At 43.8% G+C, this 16,296-nt stretch overlaps 1 protein-coding gene across 1 annotated transcript in view; it reads right to left on the bottom strand.

Moving 5' to 3' along the window:
- Nucleotides 1–16,296, bottom strand: part of LOC121755480 (40S ribosomal protein S9-2) — a 458,258-nt gene that overhangs the window by 80,687 nt on the left and 361,275 nt on the right. The gene's annotated exons all lie outside the window — the stretch shown is intronic.

Genomic DNA, 16,296 nt, shown 5'->3' with positions numbered 1-16,296 from the left:
GAGAAGAATCATTTTGGAGTATCTTTTTTGCTAGTTCAATAAATTGAAGATTGTTGCGTTGGGATATGATAGAGGATGGAATCGATTTATAAGTGGATTTAGACCGTAAAATGATTCTTGTTTGGTTTGTTTTAAATATCCTTTTATCAATTTAAATATGCTATTAATTAGTTAACATATTGTACCTAAGAGTTTTTAGTTGGCGGTCTTATTTAATTACTACATCCGTCTCACAATAAATATCATATTTAGTGTGAGTGCGAATTTTAAGAAATATAAGAAAAGTGAGTTGAATAAGTTAGTGGATTATGGATCACAATTATATATATTAGTTTTATAATAAAATGTGAGTAGAATTGTTTGATGGAATGTTATGTCTATTTATCATTTATATTAATGAAATAAATTCCAGTTGATCATAGTCTCGAGGATATATTATTAAATTAGTTTTATTTTTCACACAAATTTAGCTCAATAACAATCTTAACACTGGCAGAGTGATAAGTCAAAACAATATATAAGCAATATCATATAGTATTTTAAGAAATAACAATTTTCCGAGATCTTATATTTCAATAAATAACAACAAAGACTTATCTCATCGTTATATCATTTAGTGCTATCACACCAATGTTGTTATCTTCACAAGATAAGGAAACTTTCGGATTAACACTGCAATATCTCATGACAGGTAGTCAAAATCTATCTAGGTTGTAAAATACTTTTACCTCAAGGAATTGACTGCGTCACCTACTATGATGATTTGTTCCACGACCAGTCTATAATGCAGAGACCCCGATTCCTTCAATTTTAGACATAAATGCAAAGCATTTAATAAATACTCCCCTCGTCCCCTAATTGTCCATTTTGGTTCTGGCGCAAGTTTTAAGAAATATAAAGGAAAGTGAGTTTGAAAAGTTAGTTGAATATAAGTCCTACATTTATATATTAATTTTATAATAAAACGTGAGTGGAATGTGTTAGTGGAACAAGAGACTTATTTATCATTTATGGTAAAAAGTAAACAACTAATAGGGGACAGACGAAAATAGTAAGTGGACAATTAATGAGGGACGGAGGGAGGGAGTAAGTAAAATCAAATATGACAAAATGACCTCTTCTCATAACGAATTAAAGTGAGTCTAGAGTGTACCGTGTACAAGTAACCATTCATCTGGAAACATGCTTATACAGTATACCATTCCTAACAATATGAAATTATGGGGACTCTGAAAGGACCTAAGGTGCGTAGGTGTCGTTCAAGCAAGGATATATCCTACTGATCAGGATAGAGATCCTAACTAACCTAGACCTTGGTTTCAAAGATTCCTCAACCCACTTCTACTGATCAGTATAGTGGTGGTAAGGGTCGAATCCCACAGAGATGGTGCGTTCTTAAACTACCGCGGTGACAATTTGGAAGATTTGGTTAGCTACCACGCTTGGGTTGAGTTTCTACCTAGGCTGGAACTTAAAGGAGGTGTTCTACTGGTCAGACGGTAAGGAAAACATTTGGAATGTAACTGTGTACGTGGAATGGGGAGACAATTTTGTAACAGAAAATATTTGGAAAGTACGGGTTTCTATTTTGGGCTAAACAGAATATTCAGAGTGTAGTGGAAGTTTGAAGACTAGGCTGACAGGGCTTAACTAAAAGTGAAGGACAAAAGCAAAAGCATCTCGAAAAGTAAGTGGTCCCCTCCAATTGAAATAGACATCATCTTCTTCAACAAACACTTCCAAAATTCAGATAACAATTCCAGATTCAACACGGAAAAACTCAGATTAACAACTCACAAACACAGATCCAAAACTAAGAAATCAAATCTGAAATCAAACACTGAAACTGGACTTCTGCATACTGGTCAACATGAAAGAACGATTCAGAAATTAAAACTAAGCTTTGCATGCAACGATCTACTTTCCGATCAAACAGTACTTGTTTATCTATCCTAAAGAAATTTGTTACGTAAACGGAATTGAGAGATTCAGCACTTTAAACACCGAGAAACTTTAGATCTAAGCTAACTAGGCAAGGGAATAAAGAAACACCACAATAAACGAAACGGAAATCAACTTCATAGCATAAACACGTTCGGATCTTCAACAAAGTACTTCAAAAGCAGAAAATATCCAAAGGCAAACAAGATCCAACGTAAGGAAAGCGAGAAATTTAAAACTACGAAAGCAATGTAAAAGTGTTTTGCCACTCCGGGCGATGAGACTCTAAACTACGATCTTGCTGGCTGGAATGGACGATGACTGGAATTCTGGGAACATCTGAACGTCAAGTGATCATGGCTACGGCGAGGCAAGAAGCGGGACACGGCTGAAAGACTGAAACTACCGAGAAAACTTTCTACCTAAAGATGGTGGTGAATGAGTGAATGTGTCTATCTGAATGTCCTCTCTCTCCAATTTGGCTTCCTTTTATAGGGAGGCTACCCTTGATTTTATGGTAAATCCTCGTTGCAATTTGACTTCTTTGCCCTTAATTGTGGGTAATCCGTCTCAGCTATCCATCTTCTCCATCTCAAACCGTTTTAGCACGAATACTGATCAGTATGAGATCATGCTGACGCCTCCTTCACCTGAACATTCCGAAACTTCCCTACTGGCTAGAATGCTTAACCTGCACACTTTAAACAACTGTTTTGCAAATATAATCAATTAAGCACATCATACTGACCCGTAACCAATGCCTAGAATACGACTTATCAAACTGCTCACACTTACCACAGGCTTGTCCTCAAGCGTGAAGAACAAACAAAGAAAAGAATAAGTCGAATTCTAGCCTGGTTACTCCCCTGACCGACTCTACCTAACTTAGACTCTAAACTATGACGCAAAGAAAAACACAAACAAACACAGAGAAACATAAACACATAAAAGACTGAAAACACATAGATCGGGCTATATTTTCAACCATCCCTCCCCTCTGGATCAGGTGCAATCTGGCCTTAGACAGCCTTGAACTTCTGCCACCCCCCTTTTCTCTTCCAGTCAGTATATCTGTTTGTCAAGATCGCCCACACTCTCGGCCCAACAATAGGTTCGCTCAGTCACTCATACCTCACCAGGAATGTTAGGACTGCATTCTCTCATTATGCTCACCACAATTGCTTCGGACTTAGATTCCACGAGCGGCTACTGAAGGACTTATAGGCTTGTAACGGGGTTGTTGGCTTGTAATGTTTTCGGTGGATGTTCCTAAGGCTCTAAGGTTCAAAATTTCTATTTTTATTTATGCGGGGGGGAACTGTGTATATTAGGCTTCTGATCAGTTGCTTTCTTTAGTTGGCGCTTCTGGCTTTGGTCTCCACTGGTCAGTAGCATCTTGTGGCTTCGCCACCCTTATTCCTTCATTCATCTCTTTTTTTGTGGTCAAATCTTTCTGACCATTTTCTTCATTTTCTCGGTTCCCTCTTTTTTTTTTCGTTCCTTCATGGCTTCGCCACCCTTATTCCTTCTTCTCTTTTTGGACTGGGAATGACTCCCTGGTCGATTTTCTTCTAACTTTTTCGCCCAGCTGGTTTCTGCTTTTCCGCACTTCTTCCTGGCCAGTAAGCTCCATTTGTTTCATGCCTTACACAGTCCCTGTCGGCTGGGGTGTTTATCTGGGTATATAAAAGGTTAAGAAGAAAGGGTTCTAAAGGCGGGTTTTTTTTTTTTTTTTTTTTTTTTTTTTTTTTTTTTAAACGGGGGGAGGGGTTCCTACTGCCTTCAGTATTTTCTACCCGTGATCACTTCACCCTAGGCGAATTGTGGCAGCCTCTCTTTTCTTTCCAATATATGTGGAAAGTGGTTCCACTTTAAGGCTTACTAACGGGGATGGTTTAGGTTTTCCAGCATGTCCTATCTCCCTCAATTCCCCTCACCTTCAGCTCAAGACGGTTGAGTTTTAAGCCCAATCACACACAACATAAAACTAGACCTAACAAAACAAAACAAAAGCACAAACACAAAGACTACACATATATACATACATCCTACTGGCCATTGCGTCCCCCCTCTCACTTCACAAGTGTCTGCCCTCAGATAAGGCTGTGAAGTGGAAAAGGTAATGGCCAGTACGATGGTACACAAACAACAAACAGCAAAACTAAAACAAAAACTTCTCACACTTAGACTATGGAATAGGCTAAGTGAGAGAGGTTTTATCACCTATACAGAGATCAACAAAACATAACCACAAACACATATATACAAACTCCTCACACTTAGACCATGCAATGGGCTAAGTGTGAGCTAACATGCATGCGACATAGAAAACAAAACAAACAAAACAAAGAGAACATGCTCCAAAGAAACAAACCCTTAACTTCTCACACTTAGACTATGGAATAGGCTAAGTGTTATGAAGTGGGGTTTGCGCGCAAACACAAATTATACTACCTAAACAAAAACCAACTCATAACAACAATACGAAAAGTTAAAAGAAAAACTGAAACTGAAAAAGAAAAACTAACTTGGTCAGTAGGGGGGGTCTATCGGAGTCTCCTGCTCCTTCGTGGGGCAGGTGGTGCAGGTCGTTCTATCGGTTGGTCCTCCGGTTGGTCTGTCTCCATTCCAGCTTGGTTCTCATCATCCTTTGCCGGCTCCTCGGCAGTTGCCGGCACCTCGGCTTTCTCTTCCTCTTGCTCCTTCACTACGGTCTCTGGGACTTGTGGTTCAACATCCTGGCCAGCATGGCCGCTTGGTCCGGTATCCTGGGCTACACTGCCCCTTACTCTCATAGCTTCAGCCGCCCTCTGGTGGCTCACCTCCTCTAGGATATTGTCGATCACGGACAACATCCTATTCATCTCCGTCTGTATCTTGTGGTTCTTCTCTCCTAATTTAGTCACGATCACTTCCATAGACGCTTGCCTCTGGGTCAGTATCCTCTGCTCCGCAGATTCCTTCAACACCCGTTCCACTACTGATGCCAATCGGATCATTTCTGCCCTCATCTGGCTGTTCTCCTCCGCCAATTCAGTAACCGTCCTTTCCAATAACGCGACTCTTCCTCCTGCCGTGGCTTCCTCACCCATTGCATAAAATTGCGGTCGTCCCACCCTCATGTAGACCGCATTTGTCCTATAGAAGTAAGGTATGTCGAATAATCCCGGTGGCCGCACCATGGGCAGCGGAGACAAGTCTTCAGCCTCAGTGATAATGAGGTTGTTGCTTACGAAAGCTCCCAAAATGTGGCAAAGAGTGAGGTTTCTGGCAGGGTGCGTAGCGATCAAGTGGCACTGATATGCCGTCCAAAATCCAAGATGCAGCTTGCGTCCCTGTCTTGCGCACCAAAGGAGATACACCTCCGTCATTGAAGTGCGGACGGCTGAGTTAGATTGGCCCAGCAGGTTGGCATCAAGGTGGAGCTGTATTAGTCGCAGAACTGGATCATTGAAATGGATGGAACGGGAAACAGTGGACGCGAATTCTCCAGCGCCGGGCTGAATCCTGTTGATCAAAATCCACGTGCCTACGAGGGATACCCCTCTCCCTGTCTCTCCACTCAGAACTGATCGCTTCTTCCAATGTACACATGCCCATCCGACATGTCCACTCTATCAAGTTCATACTAAACTCTGCCGCAAACAATCTAAAACTAATGGACACTTCATCCAGGTCCGTTGTCACCTTAAACCGAAAGGTAGTGAAGAACTCCTTCGCTAATCTCACACTGATACGTGGATCCCCATTTTGCAGTAGCCACTCAAAACCCAAAGCATTTATATAAGCAAGGAATTGGTCACGAACACCTAGTTCATCCAGAGAAGGGTAGTGTATTACCTTGCCGCACTTAATTTCCTTGCTGCCATCGTCCAGACTCTCGAAGGTATCCTTCAGTTTCTGCTTCTCGAAGAGTTTCATCTCCTCGGCGATCTCATTTGTGAAATCCATGGTCCATCTTCTATATCGGAGCCTCTCCACTGGTGGGTGGACAAGCTCTCGGTGATCACCTGGGAGCGACTGCTCCCCATATTCCTCCTCTTCCACGGACTCATCACTATCCGATGCAGACTCCTCACTAATCTCATACTCACTATCACTCTGCTCTTGCCGGCTCGATGGGATCCTCTGAGAAGCTTCGGTAATCACAATTCCTGTGTTTGCTGCCCTGGACCTCTTTGTTACTGCTTTCTTCTGGATTGGAGCCTTCCCTTTCCTCTTTCTGGCTCGCTGATATTGTGCTTCTTCCTCCTGAGCAGTAGGCTGTGCAGGTTCACCCCCTGCCTTCGTTGGAGTGGCTTGTTCTTCCTCGCTCTCGATCTCTACTGGGTTCTCAGCCGTGCTTGTCTTGGCCTTGCTGGCTGCTCTTTTACCCAGGCATCGCTGAGATACCCGCGTCTTCAGAACCAATTGCCGCTTCACTGGGTGGGGTTTTAAGACGGGAGGCGCCACAGCTTCCGGTACTTGAGTGTCTACGGTTGGTCTCTCCTCATCTACTTGCATTCGATCATCCCCTGCTTCCACTAGGGTATCAACTGGCTCTGGCCTTTTCTCTTCACTTTGTTCTTCCCTCTCCTCTTTCCCTACTGACTGGGATGCCTTATCCTTCGGTATGGGTTCTGTAAAAGCTTGTTCATCCTCTTCTACTGCCCTCGATGCGAGGTCTAGACCCTCAGCCATTAGAGCAGTATCTTCCCTGCGATTCACCTCTTCCACTATTGATTCAAACTCCGTTTCCGTCATGAGGCCGCGCTTTTGGGCCGACTTATTCAGGTCGATCTCCTCCCTAATTACTTCTTGGCGAACCGCTTCCACTTCTGGCGTCTCCTCAATTCCTTCTCCCCCTTCCTGGTCTTGTTGCTCCCTTCTCAGCCTTTCCGCTCTTTCTTCTTCATCAGAGGCATAATAAGCCGCAATGGCCTCGAAATCCTCAAGTTCGGCTTCCTGGGTCGTCGGAAAAATTCCTTCCGTCTCTGTCATTTCGGCTTCAGTTGAGGGGTTGCTTTCTTGGGGAATCATCGACGGAATCGGCAATGTAGATGAAATAGGGGTCAAGGGTTGCGTAGGGGTTACTGGCATGGTTGCCGCATGAGTTGCTCCGGCTCCGCTCCCTTGCCCTCTACCTTGGTTAAAATACTCTAACTCCGCTGCCCAATTCCTATTCGGATCCTGCAATCGGAGAAACTCCGCCATTGCATCCAGAGAGACCATCGGCGGGGCTTGTTGTGTTGGCGCGGGACGTTGTGGGTTTAGTGGTGGTGGTATTTCAAGGTTTCCTTCCTCACTGGCTTTCTTTGAGGCCGGTTTGATTTTGGTAGCAAATGCTTTCTTCCCCATGGCTGAAAATTAGGGCTTGTAAAGAGTGGAATTTGGTCTTGATATCTGGGAGAAAATGGAAGAAAATGAGGGTTTGTGATTTACACTTTCTTGAGAGAGTATGGGATAATATCTCTTGAAAAAGGGAATTTGAAAATGAGGGTTTGTGAGGGATAAAGTTTGGGACGGTCGTTTAATTTAGGCGAGAGATAGCAGTTGCAGGTGGTTACAACCGGCTATAGGGAGTTGCCGGTCGCGACGCTTGGACGGAAGGCGGTTAGGAATGCTGGCCCCTGATTGGCTATCGCGTCTACTCTCTCTGCTCCACGCCACTCCAGCCGCTGCCACCCTGCAAAAGCTGCATAAGTCTTAATTCAAAATTTCGTCTTTTCTCGAAACCTACCATTACTTGCCTAATAAGGGAAATAATTCAAATGGGCTCTTAAATTAGAATTGAAATAGCACCAAATAGGTAGTCTCTTGGTCAATGTGTACTCCAAATTAAATTTAAGGCCCGAAAATATTTTTGGATTTTCTTAGAAATTATCTGACATACAAAGACTAATTACGTATTTACAATATTTACACCTTTCTTGGGTAATTTGGAATCCTACTTGGCTAGTATACGCAGAAAATTATCAAAATGGAACTAGCCATGTGGAATTCCAAATTCCTATCTTACTGATCAGTATGAAACCGATGTAAGTGTTTGCAGTGGAATTTCATCCACTACACCCACTTCGCTATTCTCCCTGAATATTTTCAACCTATGTCCATTTACTATGAAAGGTTCCGAGTTAGGAAAACTCCCTGAAATTTCTACTGCTCCATTGGATCTGAGTGCAGTTATGATGTAAGGTCCTGTCCATTTGGACTTGAGTTTCCCTGGCATAAGCTTAAATCTTGACTGGAAGAGTAGTACTTTCTGGCCAACGTGGAGCTCCTTAGTTCTCAGATTTCGATCATGCCACAGTTTGGTTCGCTCCTTGTACCACATGGCTGAGTCGAATGACTCCAATCTATGTTCCTCAAGCTCCTGCAGCTGCAGCTTCCTTTCCTCTTCGCAGGTTGTAGCATCCATATTCACTTTCTGTACTGCCCAGTATGCTCGATGCTCGATCCCAACCGGTAAATGGCACATTTTTCCAAAAACGATCCGGTAAGGGGACATGCCTATGGGGGTTTTGTAGGCTGTTCGATACGCCCAGAGAGCATCCTCTAACCTCACACTCCAGTCTTTCCTCGAAGTGTTCACAGTCTTCTCCAAAATCTTCTTTATCTCACGGTTAGAGATCTCCGCTTGACCATTGGCTTGCGGATGGTACGGGCTGGAAAGTCTATGGTGCACACCGTATTTCTTCATTAAGGCTTCAATTGTGCGATTACAGAAGTGTGTACCTTGATCTGATATGATCGCCCTTGGAACTCCGAACCGGCTGAAAATATGACTCTTTAAGAACTTGGCCACCTCCTTTGCTTCACACGTACTTGTGGCCTTGGCTTCTACCCATTTGGAGACGTAATCTACCGCGACTAGGATATACAGATTGCCATAGGCGAAGGAAAAGGCCCCATGAAATCCATTCCCCATATGTCGAATAGCTCGCAAACTATTATGGGTACCTGTGGCATTTCATCCCGGGCAGATATTCCACCGGTCAGTTGGCAACGCTCGCAACTTCTGCAGAACTCGTACGCATCTTTGTTGAGTGTTGGCCAATAAAAGCCGCTATCCATAATCTTCCTTGCCGTCTTCTTGGATCCGAAATGTCCTCCGCATGCTAACGAATGGCAGTGGGTTAGAACATCCCGCTGCTCCCAGTCAGGAATGCACCTTCTTATCACTTGATCGGATCCTACCCTCCATAGGTAGGGGTCGTCCCAAAAGTAGTATTTTGCTTCACTCTTGATCTTCATTCTTTGTGCCTTGGTAACACTTGGTGCTTCTGGAAGTTCTCCAGTTACTAGGTAGTTGGCCAGGTCCGCATACCATGGCTCCTGCCCTACCTTCTCCTTTCCTTTTGCTGTATCATTCTGACCAGTAAGTTTGTACACTTCTTCCCAATCAATTTTCCTGGGCGCAAAAATCACCTCACATAAATGTTCCTCTGGAAACTTATCATGCACTTCGTCACTGTTTCCATCTTGCATTATTCTGCTCAAATGGTCTGCCACCTTGTTCTCGACTCCTCTCTTATCTTCCACCTCCCAATCAAATTCTTGTAACAAGAGTACCCATCGGATCAAGCGTGGTTTGGATTCCTTCTTGGCAATCAGATACTTAATGGCTGCATGGTCAGTATATACTATGACCCTGGATCCCAACAAATATGGCCGGAACTTCTCGAAAGAATACACCACTGCCAGCATCTCCTTTTCAGTGGTATCGTAATTCCGCTGGGCTTGATTCAAAGTCTTGGACGCATAAAAAATTACGTACCTCTTCCCATCGATCTTCTGACCCAGCACGGCCCCTACCGCAAAGTCGCTGGCGTCGCACATTACTTCGAAAGGATGGTCCCAGTCAGGAGCCCGTATGATAGGTGCGGATATCAGCTTTTCCTTGAGAAGATTGAAAGCAGCCTTGCATTGCTCATCAAAAATGAACTCCACGTCATTTTGAAGTAGCCTGGTAAGGGGTTGGGCGATTTTGGAGAAATCCTTAATAAATCGTCGATAAAATCCGGCATGCCCCAGAAAGCCCCTAATCCCCTTATGATCAGTAAGGAACGGTAATTTAGATATAACGTCCACCTTTGCTCGATCCACCTGGAATCCCCTTTCCGAGATCACGTGTCCCAGAACAATCCCTTCGGTGACCATAAAATGGCACTTCTCAAAGTTCAAAACCAAACTCTTCGCTTGACATCTCTCAAGAACTATATCCAAATGATGAAGGCAAGAATCGAACGAGTCTCCGTAGACCGTAAAGTCATCCATGAATATCTCTATGCAATCCTCAATCAAATCAGAAAATATGCTCATCATGCAACGTTGAAACGTACCTGGAGCGTTGCATAGGCCGAAAGGCATGCGCCGGTATGCATAAGTTCCGAATGGGCAAGTGAAGGTGGTCTTATCCTGGTCTTCAGGATCCACGTAGATTTGGAAATATCCGCTGTACCCATCCAAGAAGCAAAAGTACTTCTTCCCAGCGAGTCGCTCCAACATCTGGTCGATAAAAGGCAGAGGGAAGTGATCCTTCCTTGTTGCATTGTTCAGCTTGCGGTAATCGATGCACATTCGCCAACCCGTGACTAGCCTCGTTGGAATCAGCTCATTCCTCTCATTTTGGACGACTTGGATTCCCGACTTCTTTGGAACCATGTGGATCGGGCTGACCCACTCACTGTCTGGCACTGAATAGATAATCCCTAGCGACAACAACTTCAAGATTTCCTTCAATATTTCCTCTCGCATGTTAGGGTTTACTTTCCTTTGGGCATCTCGATGTGCCTTTGCTCCCTCTTCCAGCCTAATATGGTGCATGCAGACGTCGGGGCTAATTCCAACTAAATCTGTAAGACTCCATCCAATCGCCTTCTTGTTCTTGCTCAGCACGGTCAGTAGCCTAGCTTCTTGTTCCTTCGTAAGGCTGCTGCTGATGATCACTGGATAGGAATCCTCACCTCCGAGGAAGGCATACTTCAAATTCGAGGGTAACTTCTTCAGCTCAACTTGGGGTGGAAGTGTGTCTTCGGTTAGGGGGTTTTTCTCGGACTCTTCCCCTTTTTCTAAATCTCCTTCTGATGGTTCTTCTATACTGACTGGTAGCTGAGCCCCTGCGGCTCCTATGAACTCCGACTTGTGACAAAAATCCTTGATTGCTCCTTAAATTTCTTCATCGGTCAACCCCTGGCTACTAATCAGATCACACCATGCAGCAGCTTCTACGTCAGCCTGTTCATAAACATCTAAAGCCTGGAGTTTTTCCTGCAATAGTTCGGTCTCAAGAAAATCTTGGACTAAAGGGTCAATCACATCAACATAGCATAGATTTTCAGAATCAATAGGTTTCTTCATGGCATCATTATATCAAAGGTAAACTTCTCCCCATGAAAATCAATGCAAATAGTCCCCCTCAGCCATATCCACGATCGTCTTGGCCGTTCTAAAAAATGGTCTTCCTAACAAGACTCCACTAGACTCCCTCGCTTCATGCTCACTCATTTTGATCACATAAAAATCAGCAGGGTATGTAAAATCATGCACTCTTACTAACACATTTTCTAAAACTCCCTCAGGACTTATGCACGACCTATCAGCCAGTTGGATCAATACTCTAGTACTTGACAGCCTCACTCCCTTAAACCGGTAATAGATAGACAATGGCATGACATTTATAGACGCCCCCAAATCACACATTGCATGTTCGACCTTCACATCTCCAACAGTTATTGGTAAGGTAAACATACCTGGGTCGGCTCTCTTGGGTGGTAACGTCTCTTGCACTATTGCTGACGCTATCCCTTCCACCATAATCTTGCCATCTTTCTGGGCTCTCCCGGCTATGAAGTCCTTTATGAATTTCCCAAGAGGGGGTAGTTTCACGGCTTGGAGAAATGGTATGGTGACATCCAACTTCCCAAAAATCGACAAATAGTCAACCGGGTTCTCTTTCTTCCTCTTTGTAACAAATCGGAATGGGAATGGTTTCTCCCCTTTTTTCTCATCTACTTGTCCCTTAGCAACCTTCTTGGAGTCTTTCCGGGGTAGTTCCTGAGTCTGGGCTTCCATTCTGGGCTCTTCCTCTCGATGAGGTTCCTTCCTGGTCAGTAGGGTTTCGGGTTCATCTCCTACAATTGGTGTAGCATCCAAGAAGAATGGATCCTGCATCTGAGGCATGGGCCTCCCTAGTTCTTCCGCTGAACGGTATCGCCTCTTATCTTCGTTCCGTTAGATCCTCCACTAGGTCGTTTGGGTTGAGGCGCGTCATAAGTAGTTCCGGTCCGCAACGTAACCTTACTCACATTTGCCTTGTCGGGCATTTGGACTGTAGATGGGAGTTTACCCTGCATTTCCCTTCAAATCCCCCACCGAACTGGCCAGTTGGGCTAACTGCCTATTCATCATATCCATGTTCGCCTTATGTTCTTTCTGGGCATTTTGCATCCCCTGCACGGACCTCGTTATGGGATTGCAAGTCTCCTTTGATGCTCTGTTGTGACGCTAGCATTTCACCTATCATGTCCTCAACGGACCTCCCTTGGCCTGTTCGGATTTTTGGAAATGATTCGGCCCTGGTGTTGATAGTTCTGGAAGTTTTGCTGGCCTGATTAGGGGGTATTGGTTATACTGGGCAGGAGGGACGTACTGATCTTGAGATATTGATTCTGGTGCTGGGCTTGAAACTGATTTTGGTTCTGATGGTGTTGGGGTGCATGATTGGCTGATTTTGAAAACTGTGGAAGTTTCTCTGGTGGGGGTGGTACATAAACAGGATTCGGGTTTGGGCTTTGTGGGCTTTGATTTTGGGTTGTTGGTTTCTTCCTGACCAGTTGGGCTGGTAGTCTGGGTTTGCTAGTCCACGGTTAGGTTTGTTTGGATTGGGGTTATACTGGTTTGTCCTTGGTTCTGATTTTGGCCCCCGTCTCCCCCATCGAAAGTTTGGATGATCCCTCCATGGTGCATCCCGTTGTCTACCTGAATCCAATGCCCACTGGATTGAAGTACCCGCAAGCATTGACCTGTTCCATATTCACGTAGTCACTAGGCTGTTCATAGTTCGGTCCTTGATTTCCCTGTTCTGAACCTTTGTAATTCCCAGCTGGGGGAGGTGGTTGGGGTGTTTTTCTCGATCGCACTCAGAAGTGACTTCTTCAGCTCATCCATCTTCAAGTCCATTTTCTGCTCCAGTTTATTTTCCTGATCAGTAGACGAGACAACAGCAGCCCGCTCTCGGTTGTATCCTTCCCTTGAATGGTCATACTCTTTCTTTGCATTCAGTAGCTTCCTTAGGACTCTCCGCTTCGCTGACCCGTTAATTGTGTGAAGTTCCTCCTGACGATGAATTTGCTAGATCCTTGGTTACCGCGTTCATAAGAATAGAAACTCCATTATTAATTAATGTCTGCTTAATGGACTTAATTAATTAACATATTTCTATTCTCCAAGGAAGTGGCTTTAAGCAAGAACTCTTACTATATTATTCATCTAGTAATTAAACTCCAACTAGCTAGGTTTCCGATATAAAACCGTCGTTTCGGCTCTTTGTTGGCAATGTTATCTCCACCACGAGACTCTCCTCGTGCACGGTTATTCAACATAACTAGCAATCCTAGCACCGTAGGGACAATGACACCACTACCCAATATGCCTGGATCGTTGGGTGACGAAAAACCCGCACCTTTGGTAAATCAAAGTATTAGATACTCAATATCGTATGCTCAATGCTAATGTACATTAATTAAGATTAATTATCAAGACCTCGTCTTTCATAGATAGCATAAAGACTCGTCTTGCTGTTAGATCCATTCAGTGCTATACCACACCAACGTCATCATATTTCAATAAGGCTTAGAAATAATCGGACTGACGTTGCAACCTTTCACGATAGGTAGTCTAGGTCTATCTGGGTTGTGGAATTCTTATTTTTCTTTGTTCAGAACTTACCGCGTACCTTAAATTCAGTACAGTCCACAACCGGTCTACTAGAACAAAGACTTAGACTTAGGTTATGTTCGCTTATACATTTAAATATGCAATAAACATCCATTAAATGTAAAACATAACAACATTATGACAAAAATAATCTGTTGCATTCATTGGAAATAATTATTAGAGTTTTACAGTATTCAATCACTCGAAAGGTAATTTCTAGTGTACAAACCCTAACAATCTCCCACTTATACTCAAAACAGCTTTCGAGTATACAAAATAGTGTGCACACGTCAAATTTCTCTCACTTATACTGAAAGCGAGTTGAGGTCTTGAATGAGTCGAACCCCCATCCCTTCAACGTGGCCCTCGAACGGTTTTACCGCCAATGCCTTTGTAAAAGGATCTGCCAGGTTGTTCTCTGACGCAATCTTGACCACGTGTATGTGTCCTCGCTGCACTATATCCCTTATGATATGATACTTCCGCTCTATGTGTTTGCTCGCTTTGTGAGCTCTTGGTTCCTTCGAATTTACCACAGCACCAGAATTGTCACAATAAACCGTGATGCTCTTGGGCAGATTCGCAACCACACCTAAATACATAAGGAAGTTCTTGAACCATACTGCCTGTTTTGCAACCTCCGAAGCAGCCACATACTCGGCTTCCATGGTCTAGTCCGCGATGCATTTCTGCTTCACATTCTTCCAAATTACGGCTCCACCTCCTATGGTGACACATATCCTAAAGTAGATTTTCTCGAGTCCTGATCAGCTTGAAAGTCTGAGTCAGAATATCCCAAAGGACAGAGCTCGACTGCATTGTAAACTAGAGCATAGTCCTTAGTCCGTTTAAGGTACTTGAGTATGTTCTTTACGGCAGTCCAATGTCCTTGGCCCGGATTCGACTGATATCTTGCCACCATGCCAATAGCAAAGCAAATATCAGGCCTCGTACAAAGCATAGCATACATGAGACTTCCAACTGCCGAAGCATATGGAATTCTTCTCATTGCTTGTATCTCAGACGGCGTTTTGGGGCACATCTCTTGAGATAGATGGATGCCATGTCTAAAGGTAAGAAACCTTTCTTGGCGTCGTGCATGCTAAAGCGACTAAGTACTGTTTCGATGTAAGGTTCTTGAGATAAGCACAACATCTTCTTTTCTCGATTCCTAAGAACCTTGATCCCGAGGATGTGTCCCGCGTCTCCCATATCCTTCATCTCGAACTAGTTTGATAAACATGTTCGTACTGATGACAACATCTTTTTATTATTTCCAATTAGAAGAATGACATCTACATATAAAACTAAGAACACTACATTCCCCTTTTCAACCTCTGTACACACAGCTTTCACTTGGGCATTTTTCGAATCCAAACTTGCAAATAGTTTGATCAAAACACTGGTTCCATGATCTAGATGCTTGCTTAAGGCCATAAATGGCCTTCTTAAGCTTCCAAACCATGTGTTCCTTGCCCTTTATGGCATAACCTTCTGGTTGTTCCATGTAGATGGTCTCCTCAAGACCGCCGTTTAGAAACGCAGTCTTAACGTCCATCTACCATATATCCCAATCCATATAAGCTGCTATAGATAATAGTATCCGGATCGATTTGAGCATGGCCACTGGGAGAAAGTCTCGTCGTAGTCGACACCTTCCTTGGTATACCCCTTAGCCACTAGTCTAGCCTTGAAGACTTTAACTAGTCCATCGGGTTCACATTTACATTTATATATCCACTTGCTCCCAATGGCAGTACAACCTTCGAGTAGGACGGACAAATCGTACACGTCTTTGTCTATCATAGATTGTAGTTCCGAATCCATTGCTTTCACTCATTCGCAATGATCGACATCTGCCTGCGCTTCCGCAAAGTTCCAGGGATCTAATACATTGCTGTCTGAGGAGTGATCCATAGATTTCCCCAAACCAATGTATCTTTCGCTCATGTGAGACCCTCCCACTGCGGCGCGGCACTACAATCTTGGAATAGAAGTTGAAGTTTCTAGATTGTTTGTACACTTAGTACTCGTTCTTGGTTAATGGAATTTGTGACTGAAGTTAGCTCATCAAGAGCCACTTCACTGCTGGGTTTATGATTCATTACATAGTCTTCCTCTAAGAATGTGGCGTGAGTGCTCACAATTACTTCTTATCTCGGAGACTAAGAATTCATAAGCTTTCGTTCCTCTGGGGTACCCTATAAACAAACATACTTCCGTCCTTATCCTAGCTTAGTTGGATCTTTTTCCAATACATGAGCCGGCAACCCCAAATCTTGAAATGTGCTAGATTGGGCTGCGCCCAGTCACAACTCATAAGGAGTAGTAGTACGGATTTTGATGGTAAATGTCTAAAATATGGCTTGCAGAAAGCAAGGCATGTCCCAAAACGAAGTAGGTAGCCGTGCATTAACTCATCATCGATCGGACCATGTT

The sequence above is a fragment of the Salvia splendens genome, chromosome 11 (genome assembly GCF_004379255.2).
Source record: "Salvia splendens isolate huo1 chromosome 11, SspV2, whole genome shotgun sequence".
NCBI lineage: Eukaryota > Viridiplantae > Streptophyta > Magnoliopsida > Lamiales > Lamiaceae > Salvia > Salvia splendens.
The sequence above is the reverse complement of the archived record's forward strand: the minus strand, read 5'-3'. Positions and strand labels throughout refer to the sequence as shown.